The 17598-nt window shown below is 47.3% G+C and overlaps 1 pseudogene across 1 annotated transcript in view; it reads right to left on the minus strand.

Annotated features, from left to right (window-relative positions):
• The window catches only part of LOC311223431 (ras-specific guanine nucleotide-releasing factor 1-like), a 147272-nt pseudogene that overhangs the window by 35048 nt on the left and 94626 nt on the right, over positions 1-17598 (minus strand). Inside the window, exons 15-16 of the transcript in view lie at positions 15677-16067; positions 14166-14282 (exon numbers count right to left, since the gene is read on the minus strand). The product of the transcript in view is annotated as a ras-specific guanine nucleotide-releasing factor 1-like (transcript). The remainder of the gene's footprint in view (positions 1-14165; positions 14283-15676; positions 16068-17598) is intronic.

The following is a 17598-nucleotide window of genomic DNA, read 5'->3' on the forward strand; positions in this document are numbered from 1 at the left end:
AGTTGCATTCAACGCGAGTGGACATATGACATGTTTCAAACATTAGCAGGGATTTTGGAGGACCGAAACAGAAACAATAATAAGCCCAGGGCAGGGCTGCATTATGGTGAGTTGTGTTAATGTGTTAATAATAATACATTCGATTTATAATACACCCGCCGCGGTGCTGCAAATCAAATGCCCACCCTACTGATCTGTTCATGTGTTATAATAATAATAATACATTTAATAATACATTCGATTTATAATGCGAGCACCTGCATTAAAATCAAATGACTGATCTGTTCATGTGTTATGCACCCGAGAGGCACTTTATAATAGAAAAAAGACAGTGCAAACATGTATATGTCGCTTACAGTTTATTATGCCACCTTTTCACTATCATTATATTAAATTAGCCATTGTTTTTGGTCCTGGCCCGCCATTCAATGGCTTGGGGAAAAATTGGCCCATGAGCAAACCTAATTGCCGACCCCTGGTCTACACCCTCCCCAGACCGACAGTAGGGCAGCATGTGGTAGTCTACACCCTCCCCAGACCGACAGTAGGGCAGCATGTGGTAGTCTACACCCTCCCCAGACCGACAGTAGGGCAGCCCAATGACAAGGGGGGGATTGGCATAACAACTAAATTGGAGGATGGAAGAAAGTGATAGAAAATAAAAAATAAAGGCCATGTTGTGAATTTGGGACCCCTGGCCCTATGTCTTGCTTTCCAATGATGTTGTTGATTGGTGGAGTTCCTCTATCTAGTTAGCCACAAAACCAGTCTGTAAAAGCCCTTAAATAAGTGCTGAAACCTACTACACAGAGCACTCAAAGCTAAGAAGTATGTTTTCAAGTATGTTTAAGTGCTTTTTACAGTGGTGGCCCCATTAACTTTGCATTTGTTTTGTGGCTAACTAAGGAGAAGTTGGGAATCCAGTATGAAGCACAGCATGGATTGTGCTGAAAAACAACTCTACAGACAACATCTTCGATTAATAAGACACACACAGGTGACAGGTATGACCTCAGTAGGGCTGTCCCCGACTAAGGATTTGGATGGTCGACTATGATTGGCCAAAATGTGCCGTTAGTCGACTATTGGTCGACAAAAAAAAAAATATATATATATATATATAATATCTTTTTTTTTTTTTTTTTTTTTTTTCATTCCATTTGGGCTATGGGGGTGCTTAATGTCTGAAGGAGTCGACTGAAGGCATCTTGTCCTCTGCAAAAGCATGCAATTGGTCCACTGATGGATACATCTTGATATTTGTCTAGTCTAGTGTGTTCATTAGATGGGTGAAATCCTCTTTCAGTGCCTCTGTGCCTGTTTTCGTAGGCAGTTAGCCTCTGGTATGCGTGCCATTAGCGTTAGCCACGCTTCTAGGCATCTTTTCTTTTGGAAAGAATGATAAAAAAGAGATTGGCAGTCGACTACGGCTCCTTTCGACCGACTAATCGACTAATAGGGGTCAGCCCTAGACCTCAGTAGGCCTATTTGAACTGTAGGAGAGGTGTACCTCAGTAGGCCTATTTGAACTGTAGGAGAGGTGTACCTCAGTAGGCCTATTTGAACTGTAGGAGAGGTGACGGGTATGACCTCAGTAGGCCTATTTGAACTGTAGGAGAGGTGACGGGTATGACCTCAGTAGGCCTATTTGAACTGTAGGAGAGGTGACGGGTATGACCTCAGTAGGCCTATTTGAACTGTAGGAGAGGTGACGGGTATGACCTCAGTAGGCCTATTTGAACTGTAGGAGAGGTGACGGGTATGACCTCAGTAGGCCTATTTGAACTGTAGGAGAGGTGACGGGTATGACCTCAGTAGGCCTATTTGAACTGTAGGAGAGGTGACTGTTGGGGTCAGCAGGATGTATACAGGTGTTGTGATGCGGCACTTGGCCACAACCTGCACCGTGCACCCCCCACGTTCCTTGTGTCTTATATAGATCCTATTATTAAACTACAGAAAAGAGCTATTAGAATAATAAACAAAGCTAGTTACCTTCAATCGACAAATCCATTATTCATAAAGTCCTGCACATTAAAATGTGTAGATATGGTGTACATAAAAACCTTGGAAAGCATTATTCATGCTAAGAGTAAAAGCCTACCAGTTTGTATTCAATGTCTCTTTCAACCGAGAGAAGGAAAGTATAATTTAAGAGGGTTGTGTATGCTTAAAACATGTAAAAAGGTAAGAACTAATGTAAAAGCTAGATCTGTTTCAATTTTGGGAGTTCAATTATGGAATAGCCTTAGTGACGGGTTGAAGTTGTGTACTTCTCAGGGGAGATTTAAAAAAGCCTTAAAGGATCAAATAATTCAGGAGTACAGTTTTGAGTAAAACTGTTTTTTTCTTTAAAAGAAATTATATCTTGCAGCATATTTTAAGTTTTTCTTTCTTATATTAAAATAAGGACATATTATTTCGTTTCTAATAATTTGTAAAGGACAGGCAAAAATAAGCATGTGCTTCAGCCTTTTCCTTGTTTTTCGGTCATTGATTTTGGATTTTGTGTGATTTTCAATTTTTTTTTGCAAGTCCACACGTGTGTGTTTGATTTGTCTGTAAACAAGACCGTAAAATAAACTTCATTCAAATGTACAACGGGAGCTGCTACTGTCAGAGCAGGAGTCGTCCGCATAAGACACATCGACGCTAACAACCCACAGATGGGGGGAGAGAGAGAGAGAGAGAGAGAGAGAGAGAGAGAGAGAGAGAGAGAGAGAGAGAGAGAGAGAGAGAGAGAGAGAGAGAGAGCGCGCATGGATGTACATACGTGTTTGGCCTCACGCTTGTATAAGGAGTGCACATGTCAATGCTGAACCCTGTGAACCTCCAGACAGTGTGGTGTGTCCCCTCCCGCCGCCCCCACACCCTCTTTCTTTGTCTACGGCAGTGACTGCCTGTACTCAATGTGCCCGCCTTTTGTAACTCCCTCCCTCCCTCCCTCTCTCCCTGCTTCCCTCTGTTGGACCGGGGGCGGTATATGGAAGAACACGCATGATGGTTGCTAAGGTACAAGGTTTCCTTCCGCCTACACACCCGAGGTGCCACGGTATCCCCTTGTATCCATGGTTGGGGAAGAGAAGAGAGGAGATGAGAGGAGATGAGAGAAGAGGAGAGAAGAAATGTGGGGAGAAGTGAAGTGAAGAGAAGAGAAGAAAGGTGGGGAGAATAGAAGAGAAGAAAGGAGGGGAGAAGAGAAGAGAAGAGAGGAGATGAGAAGAGATGAGAGAAGAAAGGAGGGGAGAAGAGAAGAGAAGAGAAGAGAGGAGAGGAGAGGAGAGGAGAGGAGAGAGAGAAGAGAAGAGAAGAGAAGAGAAGAGAAGAGAAGAGAAGAGAAGAGAAGAGAAGAGAAGAGAAGAGAAGAGAAGAGAAGAGAAGAGAAGAGAAGAGAAGAGGAGAGGAGAGGAGAGGAGAGGAGAGGAGAGGAGAGGAGAGGAGAGGAGAGGAGAGGAGAGGAGAGGAGAGGAGAGAAGAGGAGAGAAGAAATGTGGGGAGAAGAGAAGAGGAGAGGAGAGAAGAGGAGAGAAGAAAGGTGGGGAGAATAGAAGAGAAGAAACAAGGGGAGAAGAGAAGAGAAGAGAAGAGAGGAGATGAGAAGAGATGAGAGAAGAAAGGAGGGGAGAAGAGAAGAGAAGAGAAGAGAAGAGAAGAGAAGAGAAGAGAAGAGAAGAGAAGAGAAGAGAAGAGAAGAGAAGAGAAGAGAAGAGAAGAGAAGAGAAGAGAAGAGAAGAGAAGAGAAGAGAAGAGAAGAGAAGAGAAGGCACCATGGGGGAGGCCCTGGAGGGAGGGAGGGAGGCCCGGGTGGGTGGGATGTTTCCCAGCGCTTCTGTGATATCACTGGTGTCACGATGGTGTCCTCATATTGATCGCCCCCCCCCCCCCCCCCCCCCAACAGACTGTTGCAGTAAACAGTGTTGAGAAATCAAGAGCTAATGCAGGATCGCGATCAGTTGTGAGCAATATTTTGTGTATAAACCAGGCGATGGTAAGTCATGTAAGGTTGGAATGATATGGGGGTGCAGTGCTCAAGAGCAGTACATATGGGGGGTGCAGTACTCAAGTGGAGTAACTGAGATAAAGTCTTTCTCTGTGTCTGTTGTGAATGCTGTCACGAGACCAAGATGTTTCTTGTTCTAAGAGTTCTGATGGGGCCTACGTCTGTGGCTGTGGAGTCTACAGACCCCCATCTGCACATCTGGGTTCCATAGATGTCTCGGCGGATCATCTTTCTTGTTTTTCTGATGATGACTTAATTATGGTAGGTGATTTTAACCTGAATTGCTATTCTCTAACATAGTTGACAAAAGTATAGCCAGTGGTGTTTTTGAGCTTGGAATCAGTGACCACTGCCCACTGGTTGCATCAATCAATCAATCAATCAATCAATCAATCAATCAATCAATCAATCAATCAAATGTATTTATATAGCACATTTAGACATGACACTTGTCAACCAAAGTGCTTCACATAGCTAAGAACAAAGAAAAGTATAGAATAAACAGAAAAAATAAACCAACAAGGAAACAAAACAACATGTCAACAAGCAAGGCAAGAGTCAGAGTGAGTCAGGGAAGGCCAGGCGGTATAGGTGGGTTTTGAGTTTCGATTTAAAAGACTCGATGGAGGGGGCAGATTTAATCAACATGGGGATGCTGTTCCAGAGGTCAGGGGCTGCGACCGCATGTGTTAGAAGTGCACAGCTAAAGAGAACAACAACATATCATACAGTTACAAAGAGATGTCTCAGAAATTTTTACGAACAAGCCTTTTTAAATTATGTACAATACATACAAACTGATATCCCTTATGTCAGGGGTCGGCAATTAGGTTTGCTCACGGGCCAGTTTTTCCCCAAGCCATTGAATGGCGGGCCAGGACCAAAAACAATGGCTAATTTAATATAATAATAGTGAATTTATTTTTAACTCTGTCAAAATTAACGAGCTGCATAGGTGGCATAATAAACTGTAAGCGACATATACATGTTTGCACTGTCTTTTTTCTATTATAAAGTGCCTCTCGGGTGCATAACACATGAACAGATCAGTCATTTGATTTTAATGCAGGTGCTCGCATTATAAATCTAATGTATTATTATTATTATTATTATTATTATAACACATGAACAGATCAGTAGGGTGGGCATTTGATTTGCAGCACCGCGGCGGGTGTATTATAAATCGAATGTATTATTATTATTAAAACACAACTCACCATAATGCAGCCCTGCCCTGGGCTTATTATTGTTTCTGTTTCGGTCCTCCAAAATCCCTGCTAATGTTTGAAACATGTCAAATGTCCACTCGCGTTGAATGCAACTACTTTATCTTCTGCCAACTTGAACACAGTTGCTTCATTGCCTCGTGTCGCCATGTTAACACGCGAGAGTCACCTGTTGCGATAAACCCGTATTTTAAGTATGACTCCTGGTTTTGTTTATGTGTCTTGGAAGTCGTAGTTTCCTCTTCTGGCTCCTCAGTTGGTATTTCCTCTTTGCAAAGAAGCTATCCAAAGACGTTTGTTTTGTTTTTACAAAATGTAGCTAACGTTAGTTTAGCTGACGCACGCCGGTGGGGGATCACTGCACTAGAAAAGAGAAACTATAAGAATTTTCCATTGGTTCTCCGAGTCCATGTCATTAGTCATGCTAGCTAATGTCAAAACATCGAAATGTCACTATCGAAAAACCTAAAGAGAAAAATTGAGAGTCAAAACAGAGTATTTAAAGATGAATGGACAGACAACTACGCGGCCATCTTACCTGGATTCATTCATGCAAATCCCACCTGTCTGATCTGCAATGAAGGTGTGTCTGTTATCAAAGAATACAATATTAGACGGCACCACGATACAAAACATGCCAACTTTAAAATGTTCTTCCCACCAAAGACAGAGGCACGAAAGTGCAAAATTGAAGCGCTGAAAGCTGGCTATGCACACAGCAACAGGATCCTGGTGCGAGGCCTCACAGACCAACAAAAAGTGACAAGTGCGTCTCTAAAGGCGTCGTGGCTGCTCGCAAAGCACAACAAGCCATTCACAGACGCAGAGGTTTTCAAGGTAATGATGGTGACTGTTTTGGAGGAACTCGCCACCGACAAATCAATGGATGCAATAATTGCGTCAGTGAAACAGCTGTCCCTCTCTGCGGCGTCCGCTTCCCGCCACATAGAAGCACTGTCAGACGCGGTGCAGGGTACAATTATTGAGTGTGTTGGTCAAGCCAATAACTTTTCCTTAGCCATTGACGAGAGCACTGACAGCACAGATGTAGCCCAGTTGTGCGTGTATGTGAGATATTTTGATGGAAAGGATTTCAAGGAAGAGCTGCTGTCTCTAATCCCATTAGAAGGGCACACCACTGGAGAGATTCTGTTTTCTAAACTGGAAGAGTTGTTTAGGCTGCATTCACTGTCATTTGAGAGGGTTAACCTAATCGTGACAGACGGGGCTCCTGCTATGGTGGGAAAGCACAGAGGTCTAGTTAGCAGGTTGAGGGAACTCGCCCCCCAAATGCATGGGCTGCACTGCCTCATCCACCAAAGTGTCCTTTGTGCCAGGCTCAGTGGCGAGCGAAAGGGCGTTATGGATAAAGTGATGCAAGTCATTAATTTCGTCAGAAGTACGTCAAGCACCCAGCATTGGCTTTTCCGACACCTTGTGGCTGAGTCAGAAGATGCCACCCACGGTGACCTGCTGCTACACAATGACGTGTGCTGGTTGAGCAAAGGCAAAGCATTGGACCGCTTCTGTGCGCTACTGGATGAGATCAAGGCGTTCCTTGCATTGAGCAAGAGCAAGGCAGCAGCTGACCACCTTGCCTTCCTGGGAGACATAAAGTTCATATCCAATGTAGCATATTTTGTCTGATATATTTGGCCACATAAATCAGCTTAACCTTCAGCTACAGGGGAGAGATAAAACCATCGTGGACATGGTTGAAAAGCTTGAATCGTTCACGAGGAAGCTGGAGATGTTTGAGACAGACATATCCACTGGTGGCAGGCTCCTACATTTCACCACACTAAAAAAGGCATCGGGACAAGTGATGGAGATGATGGTTGACTTCATCAAGCAGTTACGAGCCAACTTCACCTCTAGGTTTGATGACTACTCTATCCTAAAATAAATCATTGCCTTTGTACGTGACCCTCTCACAGTCAAACCTGGTGGACACTTCTCCTCCCTGGCGAAAGGAATGATCCCCTTGTTAGATGAGGCTGCACTGGAAATGGAGCTAATGGACTTCCAAACAACCTCCCTTGTCAGCGATGCGTTGCGGAGTGCGGAGTCTGTGAGTGTCTTTCGGATAGCATGCTCAGAAGAGTACAGCAACATCAAGAGACTCGCATTGTATGTGCTCACAATGTTTCCTTCCACCTATGTATGCGAGTCGTCCTTTTCATCAATGAATGCGATAAAGACAACTCAGAGGAACCGACTGACGCATAAAAGCCTTGAGAACTGCCTGCGGATTAAAGTTACGTCCATATCACCAGATATCCAGCGAATAGTGACCGACGGGAGATGCCACTTTTCACACTAAACTAAAGTGAATACTAAGCCTGTTATTGCCAAATTGTTTAACGTTTAATTGCCTTGTTTTTGCAATGTTTTTAATTGCATTACTGTTTAATGCCAAATTGTATTTTTCATTTAGTTAACGAATGTCTCGTAATTTCAGGAGCTTCTTCAAGCACTCTTTTTGTTTAAAGTTAATTGCATTGTTTTTGCATTGTTTTTAATTGCATTACTGTTTAATGCCAAATTGTATTTTTCATTTAGTTAACGAATGTCTCGTAATTCAAATACCTATAGCGCCGTCATTTCAGGAGCTTCTCCAAGCACTCCTTTTGTTTAAAGTTAATTGCATTGTTTTTGCATTGTTTTTAATTGCATTACTGTTCTGTTTCGTATTCGCTCTCGCTCGGCATCGCTCTCTGCACTATCTCGCATATGTGCACGCGCACTGAATAAAGACCACAAAATGTACCTTTAATCCCAATATTCGTCTGACCACACCCCTATCAGCTTACCCATATAAGCAGGGGTGGGGCCACCCACTCGCCTCCTTCTCGCTTTCACCACAAGGAAGAAGTGCCTCGGTAGATCCCCACACTTGACACCATGCTGGAAGAAAGGATTAGGAGCAGCTTTGGGAAACAAGGATACGTTGACATCATATCTTTATTTTCTCTCTCACTATTTTCGAGAAAATACGGCGATATTGTCTTCGTACTGGAGTGTCTGGAAGATGATGATCATTCTAAAAATCCTCCACCGGTTTTCGTATTGGGAGTTCGTGCCGCTACATGCTTTTCCAACTGCAGTCCTTGCTGTGTGCTGGTTGCGGTAAAGGCACAGCTGGGCTGTAGGACGCGCCGCTGTTGTGAGACGCGGTGGGTTCCTGGTTCTGGTGAGTTATGTTTGCTGGCAGGCTTCACTTGTCTGTTAGTGCTATGGGGGCTACTTGACAATGTTTATGAAAACCGGCCCCAGGCTAGGGTCCTTTGTTCAGTCTCCTAGACGACAGAAGACCTTGGTCTGAAGCCATTTTAGTTTAACTAGTGGGCCGCGACCATTAACACTGGTGATCCCTGTGTGTTCTGGACGAGTGGATATCTCTCTGTCCCGTGTTAAGCCCCTTCTTTCATATCCAAATGAGAGTATTCCTTCACGAGGAGATATGTGCATGGATGTGCGATAGCGGCAGATCCATGTTCAAGTCAGCTACACAGGCCAGTTTGGTATTGTGCTGATTCCGTCGGGTGTTGGTAAAATCACCGTTGTAAAGCAGTGTTGACATCTTGTTTCTCTTTTCTCTTAAAAAGTGAGGAGAGGTTCAGAACGGCGGCCTGTCTGGGTGAGTGTTATGTCATTGTATACATGTTCAGGTGATAGCTGCTTAGCTTACGGTTAGCCAGTCAGCTGTTAGCTGCTGCGTTAGCCTGCTGGGATCGCTGCATGGCCTACTTAGGTTGGGCCTACTGTTAGCCAGTCAGCTGTTAGCTGCGGCGCTAGCATGTCGTGATCACTAGGTAATGTTAGCTTGCTGCTATAGGCCAAGGCCTGGCGCGGGGTAGCTTCAGCTCCTCGCGCGCCGCCGCGAGCTCGCTTCTGGTCGCGTGCGCCGTTAGCTCGGCGTCTCGCGAGCAGGGGCAGTAGCGCCCGAACGGTTGGAGCGGCCGTTAGCTTAATGCTATTCTGTTGAACGTGCTTTGATTATAAAATGTTTTACACTCTTGACTACGACGTCATCCTTGACAGGACCCTGCCCTGAGCCTGGACGGGGATTGCGTCAACAAAGAGGACTGTAGCGACTGGTTGGAGCGACGACGCTGCCCAGTTCGAGCAACACAGGATCGGCTGTGTTGTCTACGGGGTCTTGAGTCTGCACTTCGCTGATCTACGTTCCGCGTAGGACAAGGTTTGACCAGACCTTATAACGCGTCTTCTGGTTTTACTTTTCTAAATGTTTTGTGAATAACGATGTTTTTCCCAAAACGTGTGTTGCTGCAATGCATTTAGGATACGACGCGAGTTATGTGTGAACTGTTTTTGTCACTGGCAGTTAACTTCTCCGTGCAAATCGGGTTGTTGTTACAGATGTGAAAATGATCTGGTTGTTGTGTGAGAAACATCATGGTGTTTATATGTACCGTGTACTCACAACTAAGGTAACTAACCTATGAAGCTATGCTTAGTGACAAGTGAGTAGAAGAATGTTCTTTTCTCAGCCTGTGATGACAATGAACAGTGTGTTCACATATTAACAGGTTTTCCTGTTTTAACTGGCCGTATTAAGGGTAAAATAAGAGGATTGTGTTTCCCCCCGGTTCCCTGGGGACTTTTTCATCCTCCTATCAGACATGTTGTGCACTAAATTTTGTCTTTTGTGTGGTAGGGATGCGATGTAACCCTTAGCTTGATTGCTGAGGTTGTGCTAAAACTGCTGGAGAAACTTTATTTTCCTAAAAGAAAAGATTGTTTGGTCGCTGTCGTGTGTGCTTAGCAAGGCCTGTGGCCGATACTAATCGAGAATTATGTATTCTCTCATTATGAAAAACGGCGTTCCTCTGTAGAGTGTTTTTGCCATTTTTTGTAGGTGATGATGGGTTGTGTGTGTCATGTGACCTACAACTGGGTTGGACTGGCCACAGAAGCACATGTGTATGTTGGACCGGGGCTCTTAGAGCCCTCTCTATTCTGTGTTTTTTCCTTAGTAAAAATCAGATAGCAGGTTAGCTCATGCGCTGTGTGGAGCTGTCAAACGCTTCATAGAGCTGACTATGACTGTGTCATATTCTCTTTTTGTCATTACATCGTATCATGGGTGTGGGGTCGTAAAGGGGTGAACTGGTAACCTTTCCTCTCCTCCTTGTTTCTGTCGGTCAGGGGTACACCCCCTGTCCTTCAAGGTTCCCGTCACGTGGCGGTTCGGCACGTTACGGGGGGGGGGGGGGGGGTGTTTCCTGGTCCCACGGCCTGGTATATTGGGCGTGTGCACCGCAGGAATTCCCCCGCCATAGAGTACGTCACCGTGCGCGTCTCTGTTGGTAGGACTTCCGTGTGCTGTTCAGGTCCATGTGATGGATCTGTTTCAGGGGGGTGGTCAGGGCTCCTCCTCACCAAGCGCCTATTTCGGGCCTTCTGTGAGTTCGGACTCCTTCTTCCATGTGAGGGAGCCTCCATCAGAGTACAGAGCCTTCCTCCTCAGATTGTCAAAGTGAGTGGACCCTCTAGAAGGTGTCCTATTCTATTGTATATGTATTCGATTCAATTCGATTATTGAGTGTGTATGGGTTCAGTGCCTCTTCCCCGGAGAGCCCTAAAACCAATTTTTTACATGGCTCAAGGTGCAATATATTCTTTTCAATCTGTACAGCTCGTGTGGGAAGTCTCTCTGGGGATCCCCGTCTCCTTCCTATGGGAGGGTGGTGGGATGTAAAAATGTGAAACATTTTTACCCCCGGCTGTGTAGACTGGGATACATACTGTTGGTGCTTCCTTCTTTTCTATTCAGAAAGTGTTGGAGTTAGGAAGTGTCACACCCCTCTTGTCTTTCCCCTGGGCGCCTTGGGGATTCAATGACGGGTCTAAATAGCCTGTTCATTGATGGGGGTGTGTCCCGACGCACGTATAGTGCTAGCTCGCTGTAAACAGGCGACTGACTGGCACGCCTTGGTTGCTTGTGGTTAAAACGGCGTTTTTATAAAGCAACTGAGATGGGGGTTTTTCCTCTTCCGACGACCAAATCCCACGACCTGGGTTGGTTTTCGACGGATTCTCGTTCATGTCTGGGGGATGATGACGGAATGGATCTGAACATATGTAGAGGGGTCTCACGCCCTTGGGGTGGGCCACCAGGCGCGGTTCGCCCGAACGTCTGGGTGGCGCCTTCTTTTCATGTTAAGATCGACACGCATATCTGCCCTTTCTCCTGGAAAAGGCATGTCGGCGTGGTTAGGGCACGGGACTGGTTCTGGTCACGCTGGTCCGGATCAGTTGAACCCGTTGTCCGCCGGGGATGCAGATCTGCTGTTCTGGTACCCTGAGGGACTTGGGCTTTTTTCAGGGGGAAAAATGCCAGGTCGGTCCGGGTGTCACAGGGTTAATCGCTATGGAGACCCTGGTTGGGTACGTTTTTACTCAGCACTGTCGTAATGGCTTACGGCCATGCCATTCTGTACACGCTCGATCTCGTCGGATCTCGGCCGCTACACAGGTTGGTCCTGGTTAGTACTTGGTTGGGAGACCGCCTGGGAATACCAAGTACGGTGTGCTTAGGGGCTGGTTCTCCATTCTTTTTCGCTCCTCTCTCACGCATGGCGAAGAGGGGCCTGTGGGGGTGGTTTTTGACCTCCTCTGGTGACCCTGTGCTTCCCGTACCGCCAGGCCCGGTCCGAAGTAATGTTTCGTCGACCCGTAGGCCTGGGTTAACCCTTTTTTGGAAACTGAAACACTTGTACTGCGGTATAGCCGGTGTATACCCGCAGGTGTGTTTTGGAGTTTTTTCTTGAGGGGTTATAGGAACAACCACCGCATTGGGTAACACCAAGGTGGTTGATTCCCTGGTGTGTTGGAGCAGTGTCAACTCCCGGGTTCACCGTTTGAGGGTGCCCCTGCACGTTCATGACGTCTGCCAATCGTGTCAGCCTTCTCTGCCTCGACCCCTCTGGGTGTGGGTTTTTAAATGGAGGCTTGGTCATGCAACACCGCCAGCTTACGCTCCTTCCGCCCGGGCGGCTGTGTTCAGCTGTCCCCTCTGGCGCCTGTCTCGTCCGCAGTCTCCAGGCTAGGGTTAATAGCCTGTTGCCTGGTTTTTCCCCGGTGCGCTGCCTGCTTCCGTTGGTTAACCTTTTTTGTGTGCTTACGGCCATGCTGACTGCCTGTTGCAGGGTCAGTGTGCCAGGCGGTGTACTATTGGGGGGACGGGGCCCGCTCGGCTGAGGGGCCTTTGTCCGAATACGCTGGCGATGTGGGGGGCGGGGCACTACGTGCCCACCTGGTGGGGTCTTGATGCTGGCATCATGGACTTCTCCGGGCCCCCATTCCAGGGAGTCCAGTCCTTTTGGTGGGTCTGGGTCTTCCTTCGCGCTCCGCTGCTACGGCCTTGCCACGGGGTTGGGTTTGCCCTTGACCCCGTGATTCTGGGGGCAGTAACGAGGTTGTTCCTCCGTTCGTTCCCGGGTGGCATGCGGGTTGTGCGTGTGTGTAGTCGTGGGGTCAAGCCACGGTCTGCTCACCCTGTGCGTTGAGTTGCTTGAGTGCCTCTTCGCACGGTCGGGTCCGTCGACCTCCCGTGAAGCCCCTAATAGGGGGGGTGCCCTCCATTAGGGTGGGTCGGGGGGGCTCGGCCCTCCCTGTTCTGATGGTTGTGGGGGGCTGTCAGCGGGGTGTATTTGTCGGCCGTTGGCTCTCGCTCGGCCTCCCTTGTGCAGAGAGCGATGCCGAGCGAGAGCGAATACGAAACAGAACGTTAGGTTATGACTATAACCAAGTTCTGTTAGTATAGCGGCGCTCGGCATCCGACGCCGCTGCAGCCTTTGACCTCGCCTTGTGGCGAAAGCTTGGGAAGGAGGCGAGTGGGTGGCCCCACCCCTGCTTATATGGGTAAGCTGATAGGGGTGTGGTCAGACGAATATTGGGATTAAAGGTACATTTTGTGGTCTTTATTCAGTGCGCGTGCACATATGCGAGATAGTGCAGAGAGCGATGCCGAGCGTCGCTATACTAACAGAACTTGGTTATAGTCATAACCTAATGTTCACATGCATGTGTGGTGCCGTCAGTCATGAGTAAAGATAAAGCTTGAATGACTTACTGAACTGGTGTTTTTATTTCATGGACTCGCGTTTCCCATTTCAGCACCAGCGCTGTCCACCTCACTTTGAGCAAGCCTATACGGTACATTGCACCTCACTGCCTATACCTGTTATTCACTCTCAACATGGATAAAACATAAAGTATGCATATAATAAAAAGAATATGATGAAAATAAAATAAATATCATATTCTCAAAATAAACTGACGGGCCAGAAAAGATTGCTGGCGGGCCTATTTCGGCCCGCGGGCCGCCTATTGCCGACCCCTGCCTTATGTGGTCCTTGGTTCTCAAACAAGTTGTCAACTTTGTTTAGAGAAAGGAACAGTGCTAACTGACTCTGAAGCTTTTGCTGCATTTAAAAGTATGATCTCCGACCACTGTGTGTCAACTTGTGAGATTTATTTGATTGTTTATGCTTATTCACTGTGCCTATATGTATGCAATTGCTGATAAACTTGTGACTTGTTGGTTGGTTGGTAGAGCTCCTTTCTCAGCACAATCCATGCTGTTAGGGATTACATACACAAGGAATGGAACCCCTAATCCTGGCATTGTTAGTGCCATTGAGCTACACAGGGAATGGAACCCCTAACCCTGGCGGTGTTATTGCCATTGAGCTACACAGGGAATGTACAGTAACCCCTAACCCTGGCGGTGTTATTGCCATTGAGCTACACAGGGAATGGAACCCCTAACCCTGGCAGTGTTAGTGCCATTGAGCTACACGGGGAATTGAACCCCTAACCCTGCTGCTGCAAGAAAAAAGGGGGGGTTTGAGTAATTCATGCCATGCCAAGTAATACACACTAGTACACTAGTTTTGGTAGACTTTTACCAGAGTTTTTGGACTTGACGTTCTTGGGTGTGGTGGGGGACTTGGGAGGGGACATGTCAGCCTCAGTATCTTCCTCCTGGGTAGGCACTTCGTCACACACCTCTCTCACCGACATGTCTGGACAGAAAGCGTCGCTGACTGTAAATATTCAGTCACACTTGGGAGAAACAAGGAACAAACAGGAACCACCTTAAAGCCTCAATGTGCAATTTATTCTATTCATTAATTACGTTCTGGAATGTGGTACACATTATCGCTTTACTCCCGTTAGACATAATCTAAAGCTATGACGTTGTTTATTTATGGCATGGTTCATGTTTCCCTTCTGTATGTGATGTCAAAGTGATAATGTGTAATTGTGTCGAGTGCTGTGGCTGCATGCAGTACTGTCTCTTTGTTTTCAATACATTTCCCTGTGAGCATCCTATAAACACATTGCTATCTGGCTGCATGTTAGCCTAGCTTAGCACAATGAATGGAAGCGGACATGGCCGGTTAGCCTTCGAGTGAGAGGTGTTAGTTGGACAATGCCTATAGGCTAACCGGCGATGTCCGCTTCCATTCATTGTGCTAAGCTAGGCTAACGTGCAGCCGGATAGCTTTCTACTGAACACACACAGAGAGGAAACTGTTATCTATATCGCCTTGTCTCTCTCTGGAGAAGACGATAAGCTAATTTCCCAAAACGTTGGCGTGTTCTTTTAAAGAACCCGCAAATTCCCCATCTTTTAATTAGGAAAATACAATGTGTACTCGGCTGAGCAGAAGGGCCACAGTCTGAGCGCAGCATCAGGACCAGAGCATGTGAGCAGAGCATGTGAGTGGAGCGGGTGGTTTTGAAGTGAGCGGCGGAGTGGGTTTTAAAATGGGTCGGCGCGACTTCCGGAGCGAGAGTTCTCCTCCGCTCCAATCCGCTCCGGGCCGCTCACAGTGATGTAATATACATGTAGTACAATGCCAAAGCAACAGGTGGCAATGTACAAACATGAAGGCCATTTTCAACCAATGAGAAGGGTGAACCGTCACTCACATCCTGCTAGACCAAAGTATATTCCACCATTGTTGTTGTTGTTGTTAGCTTACATGCTAACATGAATGGCAGCGACCATAGCATTGTGGCTAGGCTAGCTACCATCGCTTAGTAGAGCTAGTTGAATGGTTATTACGTTATTTAACATTGCAGAATGGGTACAATTACAATACGGCTCAATACAAACAATTGTTAAGGGGCCCAGGGGGTGTAGACTGTTGTAGTTTGGTCAAATCAAGCTAATTTACATCATGCTCCAAAATAATCCTTAAAAATCTGCCGCGCGAGCTGTGGAGCGAGGTGTAGCGGGGAGGGCTTGATTCGTAAATGAAGGTGAGCGTTCGAGCGAGCGGAGAGCGACTTGGGGGCGGGGTCAACATGAGCGATTAGCGGAGCGGAACAAGCCGTCTAGAGCGAAGAGCTGATTTCTCGCCCGCGCCGATCCGCGCTCACATGCTCTGGACCAGAGGCGGTTTATAACCTGGCTTGCTGAGGAGGAGCGACTCGTCCGTCTTGCCCTCGGCCTCGTCTGGGGTCCTGCCGGCGGCCACGGTGGACGACACGTACAGCTTGCTGATGTCCAGTGAGGTCTTGCTGAAGGGCGCCATGGAGGAGGAGTGCACCCCGGCGTGGCCGTTGGGCGAGCAGCAGCTGAGCGCGGCCAGGTCCACCACAGCCTTGCCACCCGTGATGATGGGGATGTTGAGTGACAGCTTGCGCCGGCGGTGGGTGAGGAGGAGGAGGAGGAGGACGACTTGGTGATGGAGAGGGGCGGCGGGGAGGAGAACTTCCGGCTGGTGCGCGGTGACTTGGGCGGCTCGCCGTACAGGATCTTGGTGTTCTGGCTGCTGGCAAAGAAAAGCTCCAGAGAACTGGGAGAGAGACAGAGAGAGAGAGGGAGGGAGAGAGAGAGAGAGAGAGAGAGAGAGAGAGAGGAGAGAGAGAGAGAGAGAGAGAGAGAGAGAGAGAGAGAGAGAGAGAGAGAGAGAGAGGGAGGGGGGGGGGGGGGGGAGAAGAGAAGATAGGGTAAGCTAAGGTAAGGTAAGGTAAGGTAATAATTGTATTGTCCCTGAGGGAAACTGTTATCATTATAGCCAGAATCACATGACCATGAATAGGATAGAAAAACTGTTGAAAGGTTAAGAAGACAGGAAGGGGAGAGAAGAGGAGGAGAGAACAGATAAAGTAAGATACGAAACGATAAAATAAGATAAGATACGATACGATAAGCTAAGATACGATAAAATAAGATAAGATAAGATAAGATAAGATGATAAAATAAGATAAGATGAGATAAGATTATGCTTATGGGGGCATTTGGCTGCCCATCATATGTATGTTTCGCCCCTCACATTATAAGAGGTAATGTAGCGAGGGGCATTTATAATTTTGCACCCTATTTCATCGATCCAACTTGCGCTACAGTTGTGTCCATGGAGACGAGACCGAGAGAAGTTGTTTGCTTTTGTATTTAAAAAATAATAATTATGTCACTGTGGCAACCCATATAGAAAGGAAGGAGAGTGCGCCGGTGTGGGAGGAAGGTGGGAGGTGATGATGATGATGACGGCGGTGGGTTGCACTCAGCATTTTAACAGAGGAAGAGAAAGAGAGAGAGAGAGAGAGCCTTCACCACCGTGCAGGCGCCCCCTCACTCCGGGGAGCTCCTGCCTCTCTTGTTTAAGCTACATTGTTTAAGACAACCTCCGCCTCCTCGCCAAACGGAAAAGCCACCCCCTCCGAAGGCCTATAAATAGCAACGTCAAGTGACAGTGTGGGAGGCACGGGGCGCTGCCAACAGCAACTCACCCAGGGGAGGCCCACCGAGACATAGGGAGAGGGAGAAAGAGAGAGGAGAGACAGGGACACAAAGAGAGATGGGCAGAGAGGGAGAAAGATAGGAGAGAATGCAATAGGGAGAGGACAAGCAAGAGAAAGAAAGAAAGAAAGAAATAATTATCGAGCAACAGATAAGAGAGAGAGAGAGAGAGAGAGAGAGAGAGAGAGAGAGAGAGAGAGAAGAGAGAGAGAGAGAGAGAGAGAGAGAGAGAGAGAAGAGAGAGAGAGAGAGGAGAGAGAGAGAGAGAGAGAGAGAGAGAGAGAGAGAGCACAGTGGGGGGCTGGCTGGCTGGGAGTGGGGAGGGGGGTCCTGCATACTGCTATAACTGCAGCCATAATATTATTGGTTATCCTACTCCAACCACCTAAATCCCACCAAGGAGGAGAGGAGAGGAGAGGAGAGGAGAGGAGAGGAGAGGAGAGGAGAGGAGAGGAAGGAGAGGAGAGGAGAGGAGAGGAGAGGAGAGGAGAGAGGAGATGAGATGAGATGAGATGAGATGAGAGGAGCGGAGAGGAGAGAGAAAGAAGAGGAGGGGAGGGGAGAGGGAGAGGAGAGGAAAGAAG

This window comes from Notolepis coatsorum (genome assembly GCF_963971535.1).
Source record: "Notolepis coatsorum genome assembly, chromosome: 2".
NCBI lineage: Eukaryota > Metazoa > Chordata > Actinopteri > Aulopiformes > Paralepididae > Notolepis > Notolepis coatsorum.